Source organism: Dromiciops gliroides, chromosome 6 (assembly GCF_019393635.1).
Source record: "Dromiciops gliroides isolate mDroGli1 chromosome 6, mDroGli1.pri, whole genome shotgun sequence".
Classification (NCBI taxonomy): Eukaryota; Metazoa; Chordata; class Mammalia; order Microbiotheria; family Microbiotheriidae; genus Dromiciops; species Dromiciops gliroides.
In genome coordinates, this window is record NC_057866.1 from 242,354,663 (window position 1) to 242,381,637 (window position 26,975).

The following is a 26,975-nucleotide window of genomic DNA, read 5'->3' on the forward strand; positions in this document are numbered from 1 at the left end:
TAAGGAGGGTGATAAGCTGGAGAGTACCCAGAGGAGGACAAATGGGTTAATGGAGGGCCTTGTGTTCAAGACATATGAGGATCAGTCAATAGAGGTGGGTAACTTGGAGAAGAGTAGCCACGATTAGGAGAGGTAGGATACAGGAACTGTCACCAATAATGGAAAGACTACCACATGGGAGAAGGATCGAACTTGTTCTTCTTTGGCTCTAGAAATAGAACTAGGAAAAGCATGTGGAAGTTACAAAAAGGGGAATTTAAGCTTGCTGTAAGCAACAGCTTCCTGACAACTAATGTTATTTATAAGTGCAATGGACTTTCTTGGGAGCTAGTGGTTGTCCTACCACCACCACAGAACTTTATATATCCTACATTAAGAGCTAGAAGATACCTTAGGGTTCACTTACACTTACCCCTTCATTTTAAAGATGAGAAAATTCAGTTTCAATAAGGTTAAATGATTTGGCCAAGGGCAAACAGGGACTATTTGCCACAGTTGGAATTCCTATCCTCTTTTTAAAAGTGTTTTCTATCTTTTGTTTTATACCACTACCTTTTCTGAATATATCCCTCCCCTCCTCACGCCATCTAGAGAGAGCCATCCCTTGTAACTAAGGATAAAAAAGAGAGAGAGAAAGGAAATTCAACAAAACTATTCACATATTAGCACCTTACTGTATAGTCAATGTTCCCACCTCTGAAAAGAAAAAAGATACATTTTCTAAATTCTTCTCCAAGGCAAGCTCATTGTTTTATTTTTATGTTCTTTCCATATGCATCTTCATCATTCTGCATATTGTTTTCTCTGTTCTGCTTACTTCACTCTGCAAAGTCCATATGTCTTCCCGTATTTCAGGAATTCTTCATATTAATAATTTTTATAGCATGATAATATTCCACCACAATTTGCTTAGTCATTCCCCAATCAAGAGATATCTGCTTTTTAATCTCATGTAATCAAAATTACAACCTCCTCTAATGTTTATATGACTAAGAATTCTCCTTCTAGCCATAACTGTGAATAGTGCCTGAACCTAAGGAATCACACTCCAGACCCAGTCCTTGACCCAAATGCACTATATGCTGCCTCGTGGGTTTTGATATCCGTTCTTTTCCAAATCTTTCTACTTGCTGTATTGTATGCCAATCCATGATCACAAAACTAAAGTACACTATTGCAGTAACAGTCTAGGTGTCCACCCATTGAATGTATAGGGAATAAAGTTTGCATGATGGAGTGGAAAACACAGCGGCTCTGTGGTCATAGAATTTAGTTTCAAGTCCATTCTCCAATATTAACAAGGTGAGATGTTGATGATCACGTTGATTCATTTTTCAGTCATATTTGACTCTTCATACCTTTTGGGGGTTTTCTCGCAAAGATACTGGAGTGGTTTGCTATTTCCTTCTCCAGTTCATTTTACAAATGAGGAAACTGAGGCAAACAAGGTTAAGTGACAAGGCTACTCAGCTAGTAAGTGTCAGGGTAGTTTTGAACTCAAAAAGGGTTTTTTTTTTGGGGGGGGGTTCTTTCACAACATGACCAATATGGAAATATGTTTGCATGACCTCATATATGTATAACCTTTATCAAATTGTATGTCTTCAGGGCAGCTAGGTGGCACAGTGGATAGAGCACCGGCCCTGGAGTCAGGAGTACCTGAGTTCAAATCCGGCCTCAGATACTTAACACTTACTAGCTGTGTGACCCTGGGCAAGTCACTTAATCCCAACTGCCTCACTAAAAAAAAAAATAAATAAAATAAAAATCTACCTTTTAAAAAAAATTGTATATCTTCTCAATAGGGAGGAAGGGAAAGGAAAGGGGAAATTTGGAACTCATTTTTTAATTGAAAGTTTAAAATTGTTTTTTACATATAATTGGGAAAAATAAGATAATTTTTAAAAAGAAAAAAAAAATGTTGTGGTGCTGGGCACATCCTTGAACCTTGCCAGGCCTCAGTAACTTTTTCTGTAAAGGAAGAGGCTAGAGAGACTTTGATCCCTTTGTGCTCTAAACCTACAATTCTCTGTATGCATCTTCAAGCAAAAGCCTAAGGACAACATGTCCTTAGGTCATAGAGGGGAATCTTTCTCATGAGGGTTTAGGTTTGATAGCTTCAGAGTACTTTTTCCACTTCCAGATTTTGTTATTCTGTGAATCTAATCTAATCCTCCTAAAAGAGAGTAAGCTCCAAGCGTGCAGTGACCAAATTTAAATCCTGCAACACCTAGCATAGTGTTCTATACACAATTAGCTCCAAATCTGTGGCAGTTTGGAGGCTGGGCTACACTCTTCAGGTTCATTTGAATTTATCCGGGCCTTCGGTGCCACCCTTTGATCTTGACAAACTTTGATTCTTTGGTGGACCAGCGTTCTTTCCCCTCAGGAATTTCCTCCTTTGTGAGGCAGACCCTTCTTTGTGAGGACAAAGGGACTGGAAGTAGAGAGCTTGAGGTCACTGGAGATGTGACTGAGAACGCTGATGAGGAAGGCTGGTGAAGCAATGAAGTTCCTGGGCACAGGTGCAGAGTTTCTAGATAGGGGATATAAAAACCTCTTCTTTTAGGATTGACTGAAAAAGAAAGTATAAGTATAATAAAGAGATAAGTTTAGATAAAGAAAGAAAAGAGTATCTTCTAAGAAGGAGGTAAGATTATCTACTAGGACTGGGGGCTTGAAACAGACAGTGAGAGAAAGGAGCTAGAAATTGAATAAGATGCAAAACCACTGGACAGTAGGGAAGAACCATGTGAAATGAGAAATGTGAATTTACAGTGGACCAGACTTACATGGTTCTGTATTTTCCTCCAATAGTATGAGAAAATAGGCACACACAAAAACATCAACACTGGGGATGATTGGAGCAGGGGGAGAGGGGGGGCAGATTGGAACTCAAAAAAAATTCCAGAAATGCTGAGTCTAAAGTGGTGTTGGGGGAAGTAGCACTTAAGTGACTGCCCGTGTGGTCCAGGCTGTACAACAGTCTTGTTTCATCAGGTTGGGTTAATGTAGTGTGCCTAACTGTAGAGGTAAAGGGGAAAAGATGGGCATAAGATGAAGAACAAACTCCACAAGAGACACTGGACGCAACGAACAGAAGGGAACAATGAGAGAAAACAAGGAAGACAGAAGTGAGATGTACAGGTGATGATAACTAGGCGAAGTGATTCATGCAAAGGGCACTGGATGACAGGAAACAAAAGAAGGGAGGTAATAGTGTCTGTACTCAATTGAAGGGCCCTATTCATATTGGGAAACAACACTTATAGAAGTAGGATTTTTCTCACGGAGTAGCATGGTGGGCAGGAAGGTAGAAAACAGAGAGAGGCACATACATACTCTCACTGAGTTAACGCCCAAGTTAAAAATGGAACTCTTTGACACTTCTAATGAGTCCTAGATCCCAAAAAATTTTCTTCCTCCAAATTTGCATGCTGACAAAGCACACATAGGGTTTTCAGAATGTCAGAGGGCAGATAGATAGGAAATCAGTCAACCAAAAAGCATTTTGTATGTACCATGCACTGTCCTAAATGATAATGATAGAGAGACAAACCCCAAACTGTTCTGCGCTAAAAGATTTTGCACTCTAATGAAAGGGAAAAGATATTAAAATCAGGACATGAAAGATTGAAAGCTGAGCAGATGAAAAAGGAACTTTAGAAGGAATGGCACAAATTAAATGGAAGTTGAAATGAACAATCTAACATAACTAAGACACTCATTTAATGCAACTCAGTATAAAACCATCATGCCACATCTAGGTTATTCTGCAGCATGAAAACAGATTTAGATTTTAAGTTATTGACCCGACTTACCAAGAAAAGCACCAGATTTCATGTTTGTTCCATGTACAAGTCAAGTGCTTTCCCAGTCCAACTCCTTTCAAAGTCCATGAAGGTAAGATACATTAAGGGTCTGAACTAGAGTCATGGAAGTAGGGTTGGAAGGGAAACAACAGATGCAAATGAAATTTCAAAAATATACTCAATAGAACTCAGTAATACCTGGACTGGGGAACTAAACATGTTAGGACTCAAAAATGGCTATTAATGTTATAACAAAAAAAGATGAAAATTGAAAATAAAAATTTTCTTTTTGCTTTGTTTTCATGTTTTCTGAGCATCACAGAGAATATTTTCATATATGGATAGTCAGCAGCGACTTGCACAATATTTATAATTTTCATTTCTAAATATAAAAATGTATTTTTCTAAGCAAAGCAAATTAATTGCATTAAGATGACAAGTTCAGATTTTATGAATCAAAAATACCATAAGCTAGACACTTAAATGTATATATGATGGAATTAATAGTAACCAACTGCTGGGTTTGAATTGATTACTCTATCACATTTTGTGATAGTTTCAAATTTATCTGCATAAGAACATAAGTCCTACGGAAAATAAATTGACTTCTTAAACAGCAAGATGTGAGGAACTCAAGCAGCTTGAAGCTCGAAACATATGCCAAATACTCATTGCTATCAATGTTATGGTATATTTTTGTAAAAAGACAGGCAGCTTAAGAACAAAGATTTTCCTCGTTTCCCATTCACAGAAGCAATTCAGATCAAAGGTGCATTTTTTTAAGAAGAGAAAAGGAAAATATATTTGCTGAGGCAGCCATTTAAAGCCCGTGCTTTCTCAGAGAATTTAGAAAGACTCAAGGGTGGAACCTCCAGAAGCCTAGCCAGGAGGCAGCTACTGGTACCCATTTGAAGGGGAACACAGCCAATCCTTCCTGTATGCCACAAAAGCCAACTGCTTGTTTTCAGTATGAACACAGAATCAGAGGATTTGTGGGCTGAAAGGGACCTCAGCAGCCTCGAATGCAGTCCATGCCTAAAAAGAACTGCTGCTGTAATATACTGGACAAGCATTTTGAAATAAGCAATGGGGAGAGTAAACAAAAGGCAGAAAATGATTCTAGCTGCAGAGGCTTTTGGGAGTTTCCTCTAAGCCTTTGTTTAAAGAACTCATAAGAGGAAACCCATCACCTCCCATGATAGACTATTGCACTTTTATATAGCTCTAATAGTTGGGAAGATACTGTAGATACAGAAATGACTTGGAGTCAAGAAGACCTGAGTTCAAATTCAGCCTCAGATGCTTACTGGAAGCAGTGCTATTCCAAAGGCCCTTGGGTTCCGGTCTCCAATAGATCTTATATAGTTGGACATAGTCTCCAGCTTTTACAATTCCTACCTTTCTGAGGTTTACCCCATTCACCACAGTACCCAATTTCCCTTAATTCCTAGGCTGGCCATTGGAATAGTTAGACTCATAGGTAGAAAAAGAATGCATTGTGGTGCCTTGGGACATTACTGAGAGGAAACTCCCGGAAGTCTCTGTACCCAGGTCTTTTCTCCACTTTTTGTTTGCTCTTCCTATTGACTGCCCCTGCTCCCAGGTGCTGAACCAAATAGCATGATGAACTATATTTGAGCTCCTCTCCAAATATACTATTTCTTCTACACCAATCCCACAGAATTGATCCAATTCAAAGCCCTCAATGTACTGAGTAACCAGGAATCTATTTCTAAGAGCCCAACTCTGAAAACTAATGGCTAATAGATCAGCAGTCAGGAAGAATGCAGAACCCAACAAAATTCAAACTACTTGTGGAAAACAAGGACTGAAGACCGGTAAGAGAGCATTCTGTTATTTTCCCCTATAATTTGTGGTTTTGAGATTTCCTGAGTTTTTAGGTATAAGAAAGGAACAGTAACTTCAGGGTAGGAACTAAAGTGCCTGGATATTATAACATAAAGTCAGTAACTTAGGATTAATGTCATGCTTCAGGCCAGACGTTTAAAACAAAAGAAGTTGACTAATCAATAGTAGTACGCAGACCCTCCAGAAGAATTGCAACATGCTAAACGAAAAAGCACTTATTAAGCTCTGTGAGCTGAGGATTGTGCTAAATTCTGGGAAACAAATACAAGAGTGAAGACAGTTCTTGTTTACATCCTAATGGGAGATAAAACCTAAAGGGAAGTGGCACCCAGAATGGAGTATTTTGGTTTGAGAAGTTACACAATGGTGACTGAAGTCACAGTGTAGCAGACTTGCACAAACTTTCCAGTAGCAATAATTTGATTATGGTCCTAGAATACAAAAGGTTAGGAGAGTGGGAAGAGTAAAGAAAGGGCATTATGAAGAGTGCATAAAGTCAGGTGGCAAGAAGATGGTGAGATAGTAAAATAAAGAATGGCTAGAGCTGGTCTCACCTAATATGGTGGACCCCATTTGAGGTATATAGCAAACAAGAGAATAGGATCCAAGGTGGGAGTTCCAGAAATGAAAGGGTTAAGCCTTCTTGGTCATGGTGGCTTGTCCTTATGGCAAGGGAGCTGATGAGATGGCTAGGGATTAAAGTGAAAAATGGAGATGTGGATAAATAAAAAAAAAAAACAACCTACCAATATAAAAAAACTTCTATAGATCTAGAGATTCCCCCAAAAGAACTAGCAAGTAACTGTAATAACTGTGAGCAGAGACTTGAGGGGAAAATTGATTTTCTACCTAGAAAACCTAGAATAAATGAAACAGAAAATAAAAATGAAATAAAATCTCTGAAGGAAAAAAATGGAAGGCAAATAAATATCTTATAAGAGAAAGTAGTAAACTTTACCTAAGAAATGTACTTAATGCTAGATATCGCAAACAGAAAATGATGGCTCCATGAGATAGCAAGAAATATAGGGTAAAATCAAAAGATTGAAAAAATAGAAAAAAGCATAAGATAAATTATGTTTTTTTTTAAACTGAACTGAAAATAGGTCAAGGATAGATCATTTAAAAATCATTGGATTCCATAAAAACCAAGATTTTTTAAAACGTCTGGACACTGTATTTTGAAAAATCAAAAGTGAAAAGTGCCCAAATCTATTTTTAAAAAAGCAAAGTAAAGATAGAAAAAGAATCAACCAATCACCTGCCAAAAGGAAAAGTCCTAGAAATGCCATAGCTAAAATTCTAAATTTCCACATCAGAGAAATAAATATATCAAGCATCCAGAAAGAAGCAGTCCAAATAGCAAGGAACCACAATCACAAACACAGAAGACCTGGAATCTTCTGCTATAAACAAGTAGAATACACTATCACAAAAGTCAGAAGATATATCCTTATAACCACTATGACTTCCCCTGAAAAGTTGAGTATAATTCTATGGAGGAAAAACAGATCTTGAATGCAGTAGAAGACTTTCAAGCATTTTTGATTAAAAGGCCAAAGCTGAGTAGAAACGCTGAAATACAAACAAAAGAGAACAGAAAAACCTAGGGAGGCAAACTTATTTATGCAATTAGAAGAGATGTGCTAACATTCTAATGGGGAGAAGAGAGGCAAGGGCCTCTTTCAGGACTTCAATGTCTTTAAGGGGTATTGAGGGAGTTTAATAAGTAAAATTAGAGGGCTTATGGATTGATTAATGCTGTTCTCAGTATTGTGAGAAAGAAGAAAAGGTTGGGTAAAAGGAGGAATACAATAATGTAGAAAGGAGGAAAAAGAAAATAGAATGTGCTATTTCTCATAATTGGAATGTGTAAGAGAATATACAAATATACTTATCTCAAGTGGACAAAGGAGGACTGTACACATACAAAAGGAGAATGCAGTGTAAAAATACATCATGATTAACAGAGAAACAAGCTAAGAAAGGAGTAGGATTGGAGCAGCTAGGTGGTGCAGTGGATAAAGCACCGACCCTGCATTCAGGAGGACCTTAGTTCAAATCCGGCCTCAGACACTAGACACTTACTAGCTGTGTGACCCTGGGCAAGTCACTTAACTAACCTTCATTTCCCCGCAAAAATTTTTTTTAAAAAATTTTTTAAATGATAGGAGTAGGATTAAGATGGAGAATAATATCAAGGAGGGAACAGTCCCAAAAGAAACTACTTTTTGATATTGAGAGCAGGACCAAAATGGGGTAGGAGAAAAAAGAAAAGGACTAGAATACATGGGGATACTTCCAATTGCTTCTTAGGAAATTGAGTGATGGATGACATGGTATATTCACGAAATGGAAGACTGCTATGTTGTAAGAAAAAGGACAAAAAACATTTCCGAGAATCTGAGTAGTATTGAACTAAGTGAAATAAGAAAAAAATATTGCATGGATAGTAACATTATAAAGAAAAAAGACTTTAGAATTTTGATCAACTCAATGACCAACATATCTCCAAAGGTCTTATGATAAGAACTACATTAGGGGCAGCTAGACGGCGCAGTGGTTAAAGCACCGGCCCTGGATTCAGGAGTACCTGAGTTCAAATACAACCTTAGACACTTGACACTTACTGTCTGTGTGACCCTGGGCAAGTCACTTAACCCCCATTGCCTGCAAAACAAAAAACAAAAAAACAAACAACAACAAGAACTACATTACCCATCTCCTGATAGAAAAGTGATAGAAAGTATACAGATACACATTACTGGGCATGTGACTGTGTGGATTCCTTTTGTTTGACTATGCTAATTTGAGTGACATGAGATGAGGAAGAGGAGAGAAGAGGGAACTCACAGTGAATGGACTCAATTTTGTCTGTAAAATATGAGGCAAGCTTCTTAGCTGGGAGGGGAAGAGTAGAGGGAACCACGAGAGGTTTGGAGAAGGAAGAAAATGTTTGGAAGAGTCACTGTGGAGAATAGGATAGTGAGTTAAAGTATGGGAGGTATAGGATTGCCTAGTAGCAATGAGGCCCCAATTAAAGTTTGTGTAACAAATTTGTAGTGAGCCCAGTCAGAATGGTTGTGGGTTTTCTACCTTGATTTAGCAGCATGTGTGTGGGAGAGAAGGCCAGGGATGATGGTACTAATCCAAAACTGAAGTTTGTCAGGGTGAATTGGCAGCGACTCAGGAGAAAAAAACAATGTAGAGATGAACTGTTCCATGAGGGAGTCAATATGGGGGAAAGACAAGGATAATAACCTGAGAGAAAACTGAGAGGTTGAGGAATTGAAGGTATATATGAAAGTAGGGTTTGGTAAAGAAAGGCAAAGGGAGAGGTGAAAAGCCCATAGATAGGGGAATAGATAAGGGGATTTCAGAAATCTTGAACATGGAAGTGGTATATTTGTGAGTGATCAAGGGTATGACCATCTTTGTGTGTGGCTGAGGTGGGGTAGAGGAATAGGCTATGGGAAGTAAACAGGTTGAGGAACTGAGTGGTAACACTGTTTGAAAGATCAATATGTATGTTGAAGTCCCCTAGTATGAGGGCAGGAGGGGAGAAGAGAAAAACTGCATCAGGTACTGAACTCACTGAAGAAGGAAGAGGCATGACCTGGAGGTCTGTAGACAATAATTACTAGTATTTTGGTTGGGTGGTAGGATTACATGAACCTTAAAGAAAGAGAGGTTAGTGTATGGTGGAGGTAGAAAGAGAATTTGGAAGTTAGCAATGAGGAACAAGAATTGTTCCAACTCCTCTCCCTTGACCAGTGAGCCCAGGAGAATGAGTGAAGGTGCAACTAGTACTGGAAAGGGTGCCCAGAGACTGTATCATCAAAGGGGAAGACCATAAATTAAAAAGAATTAAGGAACTGGAATGACTGGCTTAGAGGAGAGCAGTTTTGGAGTGAACATTTTAGCTTTCATCAAAAATCTGGAGGGCTGTCCTACAGAAGAATGATTAAGCTTTTTCTACTTAACTCAGAAAAACTACATCATGGAATAGATGTTTCCCAAATTCCCATCCATCTCTGATCCACTGAAGCTGCAGAAAAGCATACTTGGCTTACTTAAAGGCAAAACTAGTTGAAGGAGATGATCTGGCTCCAGAATTAATAAATTCTTCTTCTTCTAAAAGTCTTGCAATATAGATGCTTAGGTAAGAGCATTTGTCAGTGATTCTGTACAGGAGGTATCTATTCAAGGTTAGGTTAGAGTACTTCACTTTGAAAGTCCCTTAGATATGAGATTCTCTGATTTGGTGATTCTACAATGAAGTTTCTTAAAGGCTTTATTGTAATTTTATTCTACATGTAGATTTTGCAACTCACCAAGGATCACCTACCATTAATATTTACACAAATATTTTTAGCATTATGAATCTCTTCCCCCATGATCCCCCCAAAATCCTGTTTAGAATAAGAGGTTCCAACATAATGATATCTCTAATGAAATGAGATATCATAGCAGAAACACATTTTTAAAAACTTGTGTTTAAAAGAACCAAAAAGCTCCAGTAAAATCTGACACTGCAATTTAAAATGTGTATATTTTAAATTTAATAAGCAAATTTAAAAAAGTAAGCTGAATAAATTTTTTAACATTTACAATCATGTTGTTTTCAGGGTATTTTGTGATTTTGAGTGGTTATTTTAATCAAAAATTTACAATTGCAAATCTTCAGAATTTTCAAGTACTATCAGTTGTACTTCTAAACTGATATATAAACAAAATACAACATCCAAACATCCTGCCTAATTCCAGCCATGTACAAACATTACTAAAACATTAAAATGTGCTTCAGACTATTCTAAAAATCTTAAAAGGTTTCTAAAATGCTATATGAGTATGAAAAGTAGGCCTACAAAAGTAAGAAATTCAAATCTCAGGCATCTGAAGGATTCATATAAAGTATTTGACATTAAAAGACAAGGAAAATATTTCTTGAGTCTGGGTTTTGTAAAGCAATCATTTTCCAGACATTATCTACATTTTCATTGATAAATAAACAATGATGATGATGTCTATAGCAGTGTCTTGAAATATTGATGGGCAAGTATTTATTTATAAGTAAAGCAAATAACAAAGAGAGATCCTAAAGTGCTCCCTCATTCATAATTATGGTAGTTTAAGAATAAATACTTTGGAGAAGAGTTTGGATCTAATTAATACAATTAGTCGGGGAATGCATACCTCTCATTTCATTGACATTGAAATTCAATTTAGTGATGCCACAAATACATGCCTAGTTGTGTAATCACTGGCAAGTGCCCTAGGCACTTTTCTAAGCAAGGTTACAAGTTGCAAATGAATTATTTATATGAACTTTTTCTTTTAACCAAACCTATGATTTATCAATGTAGAGAGCTCTTAGTCATTTCCTCTTTTTAAAATATATTATTTTATTTTTCCCAATGACATGTAAAAGGCAATTTTTAACATTCGGGTTTTTTTTTTAATTTTGAGTCCCAAATTTTCTCCTTCCCTCCCTTACCTAAGCAATTAGGTTATATATGTGTAATTATATAAAATTTATTTCCATATTCATGATGTTGTGAAAGAAGAAACAGACCAAAAGAAAAAAAATCACCAAAAAGTGAAAAACAGTATGTTTGAATCTGCATACAGACTACATTCCTTCTTTCTCTGGATGCACATCACATTTTTCATCATGAAATCTTTGGAATTGCTTTGGATCACTGTATTGCTGAAGTAAGTCATTCATAGCTGATCATCATGCAGTATTTCTATTACAGTTTACAATGGTTTCCTGGGTCTGCTCACTTCACTTTGAATCAGTTCATAAAAGTCTTTCCAGGTTTTTCCGAAACTGTCTCTATCATTTCTTCTGTACAATAGTATTCCAATACATTTATATGCCACTACTTGTTCAACCATTCCCAAATTTGATGGGCAATCCCTCAATTTACAACTCTTTGCCACCACAAAAAGAGTTGCTATAAATATTTTTGTAAAAATAGGTCCTTTTCCCCTTTTTTGGATATTTTTGGGATGCAGATCTAGTAATATTGCTGGATTAAAGGGTATGCACTTTTTTTTTTTTTAGTGAGGCAATTGGGGTTAAGTGACTTGCCCAGGGTCACACAGCTAGTAAGTGTTAAGTGTTTGAGGCCGGATTTGAACCCAGGTACTCCTGACTCGAGGGCCGGTGCTCTATCCACTGTGCCACCTAGCCGCCCCGGGTATGCACATTTTGATAGCCCTTTGGGCATAGTTCCAAATTGCTCTCCAGAGTAGTTGCATCAATTCACAACTCCACAGTGTATTAGTGTCCCAATTTTCTCACATCCCCTCTAACATTCATCACTTTCCTTTTCTGTCATGACACCTCAGAGTTGTTTTAATTTGCATTTCTCTGATCAATAGTGATCTAGAACATTTTTTCATAGATAGCTTTGATTTCTTCATCTGAAAACTATATGTTCATATCCTTTGACCATTTATCAATTGGAGAGTGACTTGTATTTTTATAAATTTGACTCAGCCCTCTATATATTCGAGAAATGTGACCTTTATCATAGTGAAAAGTATTTCCCAGATCTCTGCTTATCCTTCTGATTTTGGTTGCACTGGTTTTGTTTGTATAAAAACTTTTTAACTTAATGTAATCAAAATTATCCATTTAACATCTCATAATGATTTCTATCTCTTGTTTTGTTAATAATTCTTCCCTTTTCTGTAGATCTTATAGGTAAAACAATCCTTGTTCTCTTATTTTACTTATGGTATTGCCATTTATGTCCAAATCATGTAGCCATTTTGACCATCTAAATGGTATAAGATAATGGTCTCTGCCTAGTTCTTTCTATAGTGTTTTCCAGTATTCTCAACAGTTTTTTGTTGGTGGTGGTTTTTTGGTTTTTGTTTTTTTTGGGGGGGTTGTGAGGCAATTGGGGTTAAGTGACTTGCCCAGGGTCACAAGTGTCAAGTGTCTGAGGCTGGATTTGAACTCAGGTCCTCCTGAATTCAGGGCCAATGCTCAATCCACTGTGCCACCTAGCTGCCCCCTCAACAGTTTTTTGCCAAAAAAAAAAAAATAAGCTCTTGTTCCAGAAGCAGGGGTCATTGGGATCATCAAACACTAGATTACTATTTTCATTTATTATTGTGTTTTCTGTACCTAATCTATTCCACTAATCCACCACTATATTCTTAGCCAGTACCAGATAGTTTTGATGATTTATAATACATTTTGAAATGTGGCAGAACTAGGTCACTTTCCTTCACATTTGTTTTCATTAATTCTCTTGATATTCTTGACCTTTTGTTCTTCCACATTAATTTTGTCATTATTTTTTCTAGCTCTACAAAATTTTTTGATAGTTTGATTTATATGGCACTGAATAAATAAATTAATTTAGGCCAAATTGTTATTTTTATTATATCAGCTCAACCTACCCATGAGCAATTGGTATTTTTCCATTTGCTAGACTTCATTTGTGAGGAAAGTGTTTTGTAATTGTGTTCAAATAGTTCCTGGGTTTTTCTTGACAGGTAGATGCCCCAAAATTGTATATTATCTACAGTTAAATGACTATAATTAAGATTAAATGGAATTTCTCTTTCTAGCTCTTGCTTCTGAGCTTTGTGGTGTAAAGAATTAATTGTGATTTGAGGTTTCTATGACCCCATTTTTGCCTTAAATTAGAAACCCCGTGTGCCCTGACCCCGGCATGCACCCATGCACTCTGACCTTCCTCTGGCACACACCTGTATGCCTGCATGGGCCTGGCCAGATTATAATGAGGGCAGCCCCACCATGACTGGAAGCCCAGTGAGGGAAGTCAGGTGACTTCTGGCATCCAGAAGCTGAAGCGGAGTTGGCAGTTGTAGAGTGACTTGTTAATTCTGTCAGTCGGGGCTGCTGACCAATTAGCTTGGGGTTGTGTGTCCACCCTCTTTCCTGGGAGCCCAGGGGTTGCTGGGAAGGAGAAGGGAGGAAATTGGTCATTCTGGTATTGAGCTGGAAAAAGACAGGACGCAGCCATGTGTTCTGCTGACCCTGGATGGTGGTGTGATTCAGGTCCTATTGTCTTCCTTCCCCCATTCCTTTTTGTTTCTTTCCCTTAATTCTACTAATCTTACTTGTGTTTTTAAGTTGGTTCTTGTTAATAAACCCTGCTCTGTTTTTGAAAGAGGCTGTTAATCTCATTCTTTGCCCCAATATTGCGGCGAGCTGCCTAACACTCCCCAGTTAAAATTTGGCTCCTACAGTGGGTAATATATAGAAATGTTGATTATTTATGTGAGTTTATCTTACATCCTGCAACTCTGCTAAAATTAATTATTTCAACTAGTTTTTTAGTTGATTCTCTAAGTATACCATCATATCATCTACAAAGTGACACTTTCATTTCTTCATTGCCTTTATTACATTCTTCAATTTCTTTTTTCTTATTATTTCTATAGCTAACATTTCTAATGCATTATTACCCATGATCTCATTGGGAAGGCCTCTACATCATCCTTATTACGGACAATGCTTGCTGATAGTTTTATATACTACTGATCATTTTAAGAAAAGTTTCATTTATTCCTATGCTTTCTAGTGTTTTTATTATGAATGGATGTTGTAATTTGTCAAAAGCTTTTTCTGTATCTGTTGAGATAATATTATTTCTGTTGGCTTTGTTATTGATATGGTCAGTTATGCTGATATTTTTCCTAATATTGAACTAGTCCTGCCTTCCTGGTATAAATCCCACCTAGTCCCAATCATTCTGGAGAGCAATTTAAAACTATTCCCAAAGAGCTATTTGTCTGTGCATACCTTTTGACCCAGTAATACTATTACTAGCTCTATGTCCCAAGAGATCATTAAAAAGGGGAAAAAGGCATACATGTACAAAAATATTTATAGTAGCTCTCTCTTGTGGCAAAGAATTGGAAATTCAATTACGGAATGGCTGAACAGGTTGAATGTAATGGAATAATATTGTGCTATAAGAAATGATGGGACAGCCAGGTGGTGCACTGGTTAGAGCACCAGCCCTGGATTCAGCAGGACCTGAGTTCAAATCTGGCCTCAGACACTTAATACTTACTACCTGTGTGACCCTGGGCAAGTCACTTAACCCCAATTGCCTCACAAAAAAAAAAAGAGAAGAGAAGAAAAGAAAAGAAATGATGAACAGACTGAGGCTGACTGAAGTGAGCAGAACCAAGAAAATGTAGTACACAGTAACAGCAACATTCTATGATGATTAGTTTTGACAGACTTATCTCTTCTCAGACAATTCCAAAGGACTCATGATAGAAAATGCTCTCCACATCCAGAAAAAAGGACTTGAAGCCTGCTGGGAGGTTCTATAGGTTCAGAGTGACTGAACTTCTAGCTCCGCTTTCGTGTTAGTCTCTAATTGGTCTTAATACCACGGATCAATTCAACCCCCTGATCTTCCTGTGCTCATGTTCACTTCCACTGGCCCAGCTATCTCATATATGGGGTCACATCATGATCATCAATAAGCATCTATTAAGCACCTTCTATGTGCTAGGCACTGATGTCTGAGAATAGAAAAAGAGGCAAAAGACAGTTCCCACCCTCAAGGTGCTTATAATCTAATGGGGGGGACAACACAAGCAAGTTATATGCAGGATACAAAGGAAATAAATAAAAGGGAAGAGTAGAATTAAGAGAGCTTTGAGAAAAGCTTCCTGTAGAATATAATATCCCTATACTGCTGGATTCCAGCTGCCCCCAGGAGCTCTGAATATCCCTTCATGATACTGTCCAAGAAATCATCATGCTTTTAGAGAAAGTGGCCTCCCGATGCACCATTTCTCCTCAGACTAAACCCATTATGAAGACACCGTCCCCCATCATTGGAGTATAGCTCTTCCCCTATGAGAGTGTTCTTCAGGGGAACTCCTGGGTAACATTATGTTAAGAAGCCCTTTTTAACCCCCCCAGGTTCAGTCCCCCCCTTCTACCTGTCTCCTGTTCTGTTGGACCCCTGCCTTTTTCTGAGAGACTAAAAGAGGAACCATCCCTTCACTGTCAACTCCCGGACTTGATAAAGGTTTTCACTCACTCCCTGTGTCCTTTACCTCCTCCACCACGAACACATAAGATCTAAATGGGCAACTGGAACAAAATTTAGTACTCAGTGATGCAACAATAATGACTAAAGGTCATTGCCCAAGTTGACATCTTTCGAAGATTAAATCTAAAGTTCCAATATAGAAATAGAAGTACTATAGTTTTTAATGAAGTTGAAATTCTCGGTTTTTGTCCTAATAGTTCGAAGACCACGAGGAAGTAAAGGTACTTGCAAATCTCAGCCAAAGTACCTTTTAATGTAATAGATATGATAATATATTCATAGTATGATAGGATCACAGATTTATATCCAGAAGACAGTAGAGTCCACTTAATCTAACTCCCTCATTTTACCGATGAGGAAACTAAGGCTGAGTTAAAGCCACATTTTACTATTGATCTCTGCTATTTTGAAATCTATGAACATTTTTATATGATTGCATCATTTTCTACATTATTATATCTTAATGGCCCAGAAATCAAGAAATAAAGCAGAAAATCTTTACAAGTAGTCTTTCTATAAATATGATGTATTGAAAGTACTTTAATAGACATAAAAAGTCAATTTAATTAAGAATTCTTCCTTAGAAGACACTATTAATGGTTATATGGAAGTATATCAAGACATCTTATTATTTTTTTAAAAGTACAGTGAGTTAACTTCCAATTTTTATATTGCTAAGTATTGTAAGTATTAATTTATTTATTATACTTTCACCTTGGGCATTAATAATTGTCACCATTTTTACTTAAAAGGATTTCCTTTTATAAAGTGTTTAAAAGGTATTTTCTCATAAATACATTCCCTAATTTTTTTTTTCCATTCTGGCTCTGTGATAAAAGGTCGTAATCTGGAAATAGTTACTTACTTTCCTTACTACTTTGTATTTACTTCTTACTATTTCTTTATGATGTTCAAAAATTCACCAATAGATGTTTTTGAAATCTAGAAATAATAGATACTTTAAAGGGGGGGGCATTTAAGTTGAAATCTTTAAAAAGTCTAACTTTCTTGAGAAGTTTGAAAGCAAACTTTTTACTTCCAAAATATTAGAAAGGTTGAATCTCTGTTGTCTTTTATTATATGCATTCTAGAGTTGTTCCAGTAAAAAGATGAATGCCACATGACAAATATATTAATACCCCCCAAAATAAATAAATAAACCAAATATTCCCTCCCTTTTGGACATAATGCTAAGAGAAAAACTATAAAATGTAGGAGAAAAAGCACTTTTCTTTGCAATAAATCAGCTGCTGCTGGGCACAATTTACTTCAAGGAAGTCATATTTAAATGATACTGTTTTAGAGGAAAAGGTAGGCACACTGTAAGAGTTTGCTACATAGCCAGAAAAGTCCAAATTAATAAGTGAAATTGGAGTTTAAATGGCAAACTAAACAGCCAGATAAATTCTTAATCATATAACTCAATCCATCCAGAAATTCAAAAAGCATGCTTCATAAATAACATCTAAAACTAGCTACAGTACTTTAGAAAGAGAATTTCATAATTTTCATGAATATTCTACAAATGATTTTTGTCTCCTGTCACAGAATCACCAAACCTACAAGTTTCAAGGGATCTCAATGGCCACATGGTACAAACTAGAACTGAAAAAGAATCCCCTCGATAACATAACCTACTAGGGGTCATTCAACCTAGACAGCATGTCCACTACTTCCAGATAGGCCTGAGATTTAATTGGTCCTAATTAATCCAGAGGGTATAACGATTGGAATGACACCACCTGCTGGAGACTTACTGTAAGAAAGCTCCAACATGAGGAGAGGGCCTCTGAGGGCAGGACCATGCGTCTTTTCTTTGGCGTCAGGAAGTAACGTTTGCTTGTGGGAGGAAGAAGGGGGAGACTGGCACTCTGACTCTCTCTTTCCTGTGGACTCTGGCGGAGAGCAGAGCTAGGAATGTTCTCTCCCTTTAATAGAGAGATGAAACTAGGCCTTTCTCTTTCTCTTCACCAAATTCTTATTCTCCTTAATAAATGCTTAAAAGTCTAACTCTTGCTAAAGCTTATAATTTATTGGCGGCCACTTATTAGATATTTTAGACAGTATAGCTAGAATTTTAGCCCCTTACAAGGGTTAAGGCCAAAGCTTTCCAGTTATCTAGGGTATAAACAGGACCAGAACACAAGGATCCAGATCTCTTAGAACCAGAGAGTAAAATGGAAATGGAAAGAATCCACTGGTCAGCTCCTGACAGAAACCCCAAAGTGAAATTCCCAGGAATGTCATAGCCAACATCCAAGGCTACAAAGGCAAAGAAAAAATACTGTAAACTACCAAAAAGAATGAATTCAAGTACTGAGGAGCTACAGTCAAGATCAGAAGCCATTTAGCAGCCCCCACTATAAAGGAGCAAAGAACTTGGAATATGATATTTCAGAAGTCAAAGGCTTATAGTCATATAGTCATATAAAAATATAGGGGGAGAAATTCACCTTTAATGAAATAGAGAACTCCCCAAGTATTCATGATAAAAAGACCAGAGTTAGCTAGGCGGCTCAATGGATAGAGCCCTGGATTCAGGAGGGCCTGAGTTCAAATCTGGCCTCAGACACTTAACACTTACTAGCTGTGTGACTCCAGGCCTAATTCTCTACCCAATGCACTACAAGAGAAATATAAAAAAGTAAGCAGGCGGGGGGGGGGGGAGGGAGTTAGCTAGGTGGCTCAATGGATAGAGCCCTGGAGTCAGGAGGGCCTGAGTTCAAATCTGGCCTCAGACACTTAACACTTACTAGCTGTGTGACTCCAGGCCTAATTCTCTACCCAATGCACTACCCACTTGCCTATAAATTAGAGAATAGATATACAAGTTATGAAATGCATAAAAATGATGTAATATGATTGTGTTTAACTTTTTTCTTTTAATTATCACTTTTTTCTCTCTCTTTTTTTTTTTGGTAGGGCAATGAAGGTTAAGTGACTTTCCCAACGTCACACAGCTGCTAACTGTCAAGTGTCTAAGGCCAGATTTGAACTCAGGTCCTCCTGAAACTAGGGCCAGTGCTTTATCCACTGTGCCACCTAGCTGCCCCCAACTATAGCTTGTGGTATCGCAAAGCTCAGAAGTTAGAAATACCTCATGCTGAACTCTTAATCAGACTCTCAGAGGACTAATGAGGAAACGAGTTACTTAATTCCTGATAAGAGAGGTGAAGTAGTCAGAATGTAGAAAAGGTATATATTCTTAATACAGCCAATGTAGAAATTTGTTTTGACTATACATGTTTGCAATGGGTTTTCTTTTTCTTATGTTCTTAATTGGAGGGAGGATATGGGGTGAGAACTAGAAGCTTCAAAAGCAAATTTGGTTTGTATTAAGTAAAAATTTCCCAGTAATAAGGGCATTCCAAAAAGGGACTACTGCAGCAAGTAGGTTGTACAGTGGATCAAGCATGAGCACTGGAGTCAGGAGGGCCTGAATTCAAATCTGACCTCAGACACTTGCTAGCTATGTGACTCTAGACAAGTCACTTACCCCTTATTGTCTCCAAAAAAAAAAAAAAAAGGCAATGTTGCCTTGGGAGGGAACCAGTACCCAGTCATTGGAGGTCTTTAAGGAAATGCTAGATGGGCATATGTTGGTTATGTCATGGAGGGTGTTCGTTTTTGAGATGTGGATTTCACTAGATACATACTGGGGTAACTTCCAATTATGCAAGTCTTAAATAAATCCATCTTATGCCTAAAATTTAATTTAATTTAATTCTAAAATTGAAATTATGGTAAAAAAATTATACTGTGTTTCTTTAATGCTGTCCCTGGTCCCCAGCACAAGAAATATAGGACAGTGGCCCCCTATGATCCAGGAGCTGAGCTCAACTTTGAAAGTAACAAAATAAGCTAAAATAGGAGTAAGAAACAGAAAAGAATACTCACCACAGAAACCTACTATAGCGATGGGGAAGACCAAAGCACAAACTCAGAAGAGAACAACACTGTCAAATGCCTAAATGTCAAAGGGGAAGAGGAATTTGTCTGAAGACCAAAAAGCCTTCTTCTGAGAGCTCAAAAAGGGTTTTGAAAATCAAATAAGAGAGATAGAAGGAAAATTGGGAAAAGAAATGAGAGTTATGCAAGAGAATTATGAAAAAAGAGTCAACAGGGCAGAGCCAAGATGGCAGAGGAAAGGCAGTGACTTCCCTGAGCTCTCCCCAAGACCCCTCCAAAAACCTTCAAATAATGCCATAAGACAATTTCTGGAGCAGCAGAACCCACAAAAAGACAGGGGGAAATAATTTTCCAACCAAAGGCAACTTAGAAGGTTGGCAGAAAAGATCTATTGTACCAGGGTGAGAGGAGAGCACAGCCCAGTGCAGGATACCAGCACAGACCCAGCCCCAGTGAACCAGGAGCAGACCTCAGGAGCCTCTAAATCAACAGCAGCAGCGACAGCTTCTGGAACTCTACCCATAGGTGGTAAGGGGGTCCAACAGTTTGCCAGAAGGAGATTACAGTGATCTCTTTGATAGCACTGAGGCAGGAATCTGTTGTCTTTCCCATATTCGTATCCAGATCACAGTCTTGAGTGGAGGTCCCAGGTGGGGGAGGAGCACAAGCACACAAGCGCTTGCAGTCACACTAGAGCAGGACTCTGCTCATAGTTTAGGGCAGAAAATGAGGCCTGTAGTTGTTTGCAGACAAGAGCACAGGCCAGGAGAGTGGTGAACATACCTCTCCTCAAATCATACAACCTTGGAAGAACTAAAAACATACAAACTCCTTAGAAGTACCTCTGAAAGCAGCTGCATAAACCCCCTGAAGCTTGGGACAGTGCACCCTCCATACTGGAAATAGTGCCCCACTTTAGCAAAGAGTTAAAAGTCAAGAAATAGGCTGGGAAAATGAGCAAAGAGAAAAGAAATGCTGAGCACAGAAAGTTTCTATGGTGACAAGGAATCTCAAAATACACCCTCAGAAGAAGATAGCAAAGTCAAAGCTCCTACATCCAAAGCTTCCAAGAAAAATATGAATTGGTCTCAGGCCATAGAAGGGCTCAAAAAGGACCTTGAAAACAAAGTAAGGGAGGTAGATGAAAAAATGGAAAGAGAAATGAGAGTGATGCAAGAAAATCATGAAAAAAGTCAACATCTTGGTAAAAGGGACAAAAAAAAATACTGAAGAAAATAACAGACTTAAAAAACAGACTAAGCCAAATGGCAAAAGAGGTTCAAAAAGCCAATGAGGAAAAGAATGCCTTGGAAAGCCAAATTCGCCAAATGGAAAAGGAAATACAAAAGCTTTCTGAAGAAGATAACTCCTTAAAAATTAGGATTGAGCAAATGGAAGCTAATGACTTTATCAGAAATCAAGAAACAATAAAGTAAAATCAAAAGAATGGGGGGCAGCTAGGTGGTGCAGTGGATAAAGCACAAGCCCTGGATTCAGGAGTACCTGAGTTCAAATCTGGCCTCAGACACTTGACACTTACTAGCTGTGTGACCCTGGGCAAGTCACTTAACCCCCACTGCCCTGCAAAAAAAAAAAAATAGAATGAAAAAATAGAAGGTGATGTGAAATATCTCATTGGAAAAACAACTGACTTGAAAAATAGATCCAGCAGAGATAATTTGAAAATTATTGGACTACCTGAAAGCCATGATAAAAAAAAAAGACTATCCATCATCTTCTAAGAAATGGTCAGGGAAAATTACTCTAGAAACAGAAGGTAAAATAGAAATTGAAAGATTCCACCAACCACCTCCTGAAAGAGATCCCAAAAGGAAAACCTCGAGGAATATTATAGCCAAATTCCAAAGCTCCCAGGTCAAGGAGAAAATATTGCATGCAGCCAGAAAGAAAGAACTAAAGTGTTGTGGAGCCACAGTAAGGATAACACAAGATCTAGCAGCTTCTACATTAAAGGATCGGAGGGCTTTGAATATTATATTCTGTAGGGGAAATTAACTGGAATTACAACGAAGAATCACCTACCCAGCAAAACTGTGTATAATCATTCACAGGGAAAAAATGGGAATTCAATGAAAAAGAGGACTTTTAGGCATTCTTGATTAAAAGACCTGAGCTGAATAGAAAATTAGACTTTCAAATACAAGACTCTAGAAAAGCTTAAAAGGTAAACAGGAATAAGAAATCATAAGGGATATTAAAAGGTTAGACTGTTTATATTCCTACATGGGAAGATGATACTTATAACTCATAAGAACTTTCTCATTATTAGGGCAGCTGGATGGAGGATATTTAGACAGAGGGCACAGGTGTGAGTTGAATATGAAGGGATGATATCTTTAAAAAAATAAAATTAGGGGGTGAGTAAGGAATGCACTGGAAGAAAGGGAAAGGGAGAGGTGGAATGGGGTAAAGGATCTCACATAAAAGAAACAAGAAAAAGCTTATAGAATAGAGGGGAAGATGGGGGAGGTGCTGGGGAGTGATCAAAACTTACTCCCATGAGAATTGGCTCAAAGAGGGACTAACATACACAATCAATTGTATATAGTAATCTATCTTACCCTGTAGGAAAGTAGGAGAGGAATGGGATAAGGTGGGGGGGGTGCTGATAGAAGGGAGGGCAGACTGGGGGAGGGGGCACTGAAAAGCAAAACACTTTTGAGGAGGGACAAGGTGAAAGGATATAGAGAACACAATAAATCTTATGAGGAGGGAATAAAATGGAGGGTAATACAGTTAGCAACAGTAATTGTGAAAAACATTTTGAAGCAAGTTTGTCTGACAGACCTCATTTCTCAAACACATAGAAACCTGAGTCAATTTTTTAAAAAATAAGTCCTGGGGCAGCTAGGTGGCGCAGTGGATAGAGCACCGGCCCTGGAGTCAGGAGAACCTGAGTTCAAATCCGGCCTCAGACACTTAACACTTACTAGCTGTGTGACCCTGGGCAAGTCATTAACACCAATTGCCTCACTAAAAAAAAAAAAAAAAGTCCTTTCCCAATTGTTAAATGATCAAAAGATATGAACAGTCTTCAGATGAAATAATCAAAGCTACCTATAGCCACATAAAAAAAAAAGCTCTAACTCACTAATGATTTGAGAGATGCAAGTGAAAACAATTCTGAGGTACTACCTCATACCTATTAGATTGGATAGTAGGACATCAGAGGAAAATGACAAATTTTCTAGGGGATATGGGGGAAATGAGACGTTAATGCACTCTTGGTGAAGTTGTAAACTGATTCAAACATTCTGTAGAGCAATTTGGAACTATGGCCAAAGGGCTATAAAATCATGCATATTCTTTGACCTAGTATTACCACTACTAGGTTGGTATCCAAAAAGAGATAAAAAACAAAAAGTTGAATTCGAAATTGAGGAGATGTCCATCAATTGGAGAATGGCTAAACAAATTGTGGGATGAGATTATGATGTAACACTATAGTGCTATAAGAAATGATAAACAGGATGCTATCAGAAAATCCTGGAAAGATTTACATGAACTGATACAAAGTGAAATGTACTGTATACAAAGTAACAGCAATACTGTAAGATGATTAGCTGTGAATGACTTAGCTATTCTCAGCAATACAATGATCCAAGACAACTCTGAAAGGTTTATAAAAAACCCTTCTCCAGTCCATCTCCAGTGAAAGAACTGATAGTGTCCAATTACAGACTGAAGTATAATTTTTAAAATTCCTTTTTCTTCAGTTTTTTTTAGTCTGTTTTCTTTTCCAACCTGACTAATGTGGAAATGTTTTGCAAGACTACACACATATAACTTATATTGAATTGTTTGCATTCTTAAGGAGTGAAGGGAGGGAGGAAGGGAATTTGGAACACAGAGTTTTTAAAATGGGCATTGGGGATAGTTTTTGCATGTAATTGGGGAAAAAATAAAATTCTAAATAAATGGGGGAAAAAAGAAAAAAGAGTCAACAGCTTGGAACAGGAAGCACAAAAATTGATGGAAGAAAACAATTCCTTAAAAAATACAGTTGACCAAATGGGAAAAATCCACTGAAGAAAACATCTCCTTAAAAAGTAGAATTGACCAAATTAGAATTGAGCATGTGGAACCTAATTATTCTGTGAAATATCAGTGATCAGTTAAAAGAATCAAAAGAATGAAAAAACAAAAGAAAATGTAAAATACCTCATCAGAAAAATAACTCCCCTGGAAAATAGATCCAGGAAAGATAATTTAAGAATTTTTGGACTACCTGAAAGCCATGATCAAAAAAAGAGCCTGGATAGCATATTCCCGGAAATTAGCAAGAACTGCCCTGATATCCTAGAACCAGAAGGTAAAATGATCATTGGAAGAATCCACTGATCACTTCCTGAAAGACATCCCAAAAGGAAAACTCCAAGAAATATTTGTAGCCAAATTCCAGAATTATCAGATAAAGGGAGAAAATACTACAAGCATCCAGAAATAATTTTAATATCAAGGAGCCACAGTCAGGATTACACAGGGCCCGATCGGTTGAACATTAAAGAATCAGAGGGCTCAGAATATGATATTCTGGAAGGCAATGGAACCTGGATCGCAACCAAGAATCAACTGCCTAGAAAAACTGAGCATAAACTTTCAGGGGAAAAGATAAGACATTCAATGAAATATGGGACTTTAAAACTTTTCTGATGAAAAAAAACAGAACTGAACAGGAAATTCAATCTTCAGATACAAGACTCAAGAGAAGAATAAAATATGAAAACAGGAAGAAAACATTATTCAATAAGGTTAAACTGTTTACATCCCTACACAGGAAGATGATAGTTATAACTCCTGAGAACTGCATTAGGACAAATAGGAGTGTACATGGACAGAGGGTGTGGGTATAAGTTGACTTTAATGTGATGATATAAAAAAAAGAATGAAAAAAGGATTGTACTGGGGGAAGAGGAAACAGGAGGCAGAATGGGATAGATTATATCACATGAAGAGGCACAAAAAATCTATTACATTAGAGAGAAAGAAGGGAGGGATGAGCAATTTTTGAAGCTTACTCTCATCAGATTTTGCTAAAAGAGGGAATAACATACATACTCATTTGGGTATCAAAACTTATCTTACCCTGTAGGGAAGTATAAGGGGAAAAGGGTAGGGAGCACTGATAGAAGGGAAGACAGAAGTAGGAGGGGAAAAAGAAAGGGGGGGGGGGCTGACAGAAGGTAGGGTGGGATCCCACATGGTGAGAAGCGACAGGGTGAAAGGAGAGAAAAAAGTATAAACAAAGGGAAAAATAGGATGAAAAGAAATATACAGTTAGTAATCATAACTGTGAATGTGAATGAAGTGAATCCTCCCATAAAACAGAAACAGAAAGCAAAGTGGATTAAAAAACAGAATCTTACAGTATGTTGTTTACAAGAAACACTTTTGAAGCAGAGAGCTATACACAGAGTAAAGTGAAAGGCTGGAGTAAAATATTATGCTTCAGCTGAGGTAAAAAAAAAAAAGTAGTGGTAGCAATCCTTATCTCAGACAAAGTAAAAGCAAAAATAGATCTAATTAAAAGAATTATAAGGAAGATGATTACATCTTACTAAAAAGTAAGACAATGAAGTAATATCAATATTGAACATATATGCACCAAGTGGTATAGCATACATATTCTTAGTAAAGTTAAGTAAGTTACAAGAAGAAATAGACAGCAAAACTATACTAGTGAGGGACCTTAACCTCTCCCTCTCAGAACTAGATAAATATAAACACAAAATAAACAAGAAAGAAGTTAAACAAGTGAATAGAATTTTAGAAAAGTTTGATATGATAGACCTCTGGAGAAAACTAAATGGGCATAAAAAGGAATATAGCTTTTTCTCAGCAAAACATGGCACCTACACAAAAATTGACCATGTATGAAATGCATAAAAACCTCACAGTCAGATGCAGAAAAAATTTTTGACAAAATATAGCTACTATTCCTATTAAAAGCACTAGAAAAGGGGCAGCTAGATGGCCCAGTGGATTGAGCACCGGCCCTGGATTCAGGAGGACCTGAGTTCAAATCAGGCCTCAGACAATTGACACTTACTAGCTGTGTGACCGTGGGCAAGTCACTTAACCCAAATTGCCTCACCAAAAAAAAAAAAAAAAAAGTTTTATTTTTTTAAAAATAGCACTAGGAAAACAAACACTAGAGAGCACAGAAACAAATGGAGTGCTCCTTAAAATGATAAGCTGTGTCTATCTAAAACCATCAGCAAGCATTATATGTAATGGGGATAAATTAGAAGTGCTCCCAATAAGATCAGGGGTAAAACAAGGATGCCCATTATCACCACTATTATTTAATATTTACTAGAAATGTTAGCTTTAGCAATAAGAAAAAGAAACTAAAGGAATAAGAACTGGCAATGAGTAAACAAAACTATCACTCTTTGCAGATGATATGATCGTATACTTAGAGAAGCCTAGAGAATCAACTAAAAAAACTACCTGAAATAATTAGAAACTTTAGCAAAGGGGCAGCTAGGTGGCGCAGTGGATAGAGCACTGGCCTTGGAGTCGGGAGTACCTGAGTTCAAATCCAGTCTCAGACACTTAACACTTACTAGCTGTGAGACCCTGGGCAAGTCACTTAACCCCAATTGCCTCACTAAAAAAAAAATTTAAAAAAAAAAAGAAATTTTAGCAAAATTGCAGGATACAAAATAATCCCACATAAATCATCAGCTTTTCTATATATGACCAACAAAGCCCAGCAGCAAGAGACAGAAAGAGAAATTACATTTAAAATAACTGTAGACAATATAAAATATTTGAGAGTTTCTACCTGCCAAGATAAAGCCAGGAACTATATGAAGATGATTTCAAAGCATTATTCACACAAATAAAATCAGAGGCCAAGCTAATATGACAAAAGTGACAATTCTACCTAAACCAATTTAATTATTCAAAGTCATAACAATCAAATTACAAAAAAAAATTTATGCAGCTAGAAAAAACTTTAAAATTCATTTGGAAGAACAAAAGGTCAAGAATATCAAGGGAATTAATGAAAAAAAATTCAAAGGAAGGTGGCCCAGCCATACCAGATCTAAAACTATATTATAAAGGAGCAATCATCACAACTATTGGGTACTAGCTAAGAAATAGAGTGGTAGATCAGTGGAGTAGGTTAGGTAAATAAGGCACAGCAGTAAATTAATGAAGTGACTGCTGTTTGATAAACCCAAAGACTCTAGCTTCTGGGTTAAAACTCATTATTTGAAAAAACTCCTGGGAAAAACTGGAAAATAGTATGGCAGAAACTAGGTATAGACCAACATCTGACACC

The 26,975-nt window shown here is 37.3% G+C and overlaps 1 protein-coding gene across 1 annotated transcript in view; it reads right to left on the minus strand.

Annotated features, from left to right (window-relative positions):
* STPG2 (sperm tail PG-rich repeat containing 2) overlaps window positions 1-26,975 on the minus strand; it is a 597,092-nt gene that overhangs the window by 413,211 nt on the left and 156,906 nt on the right. The window lies entirely within an intron of this gene.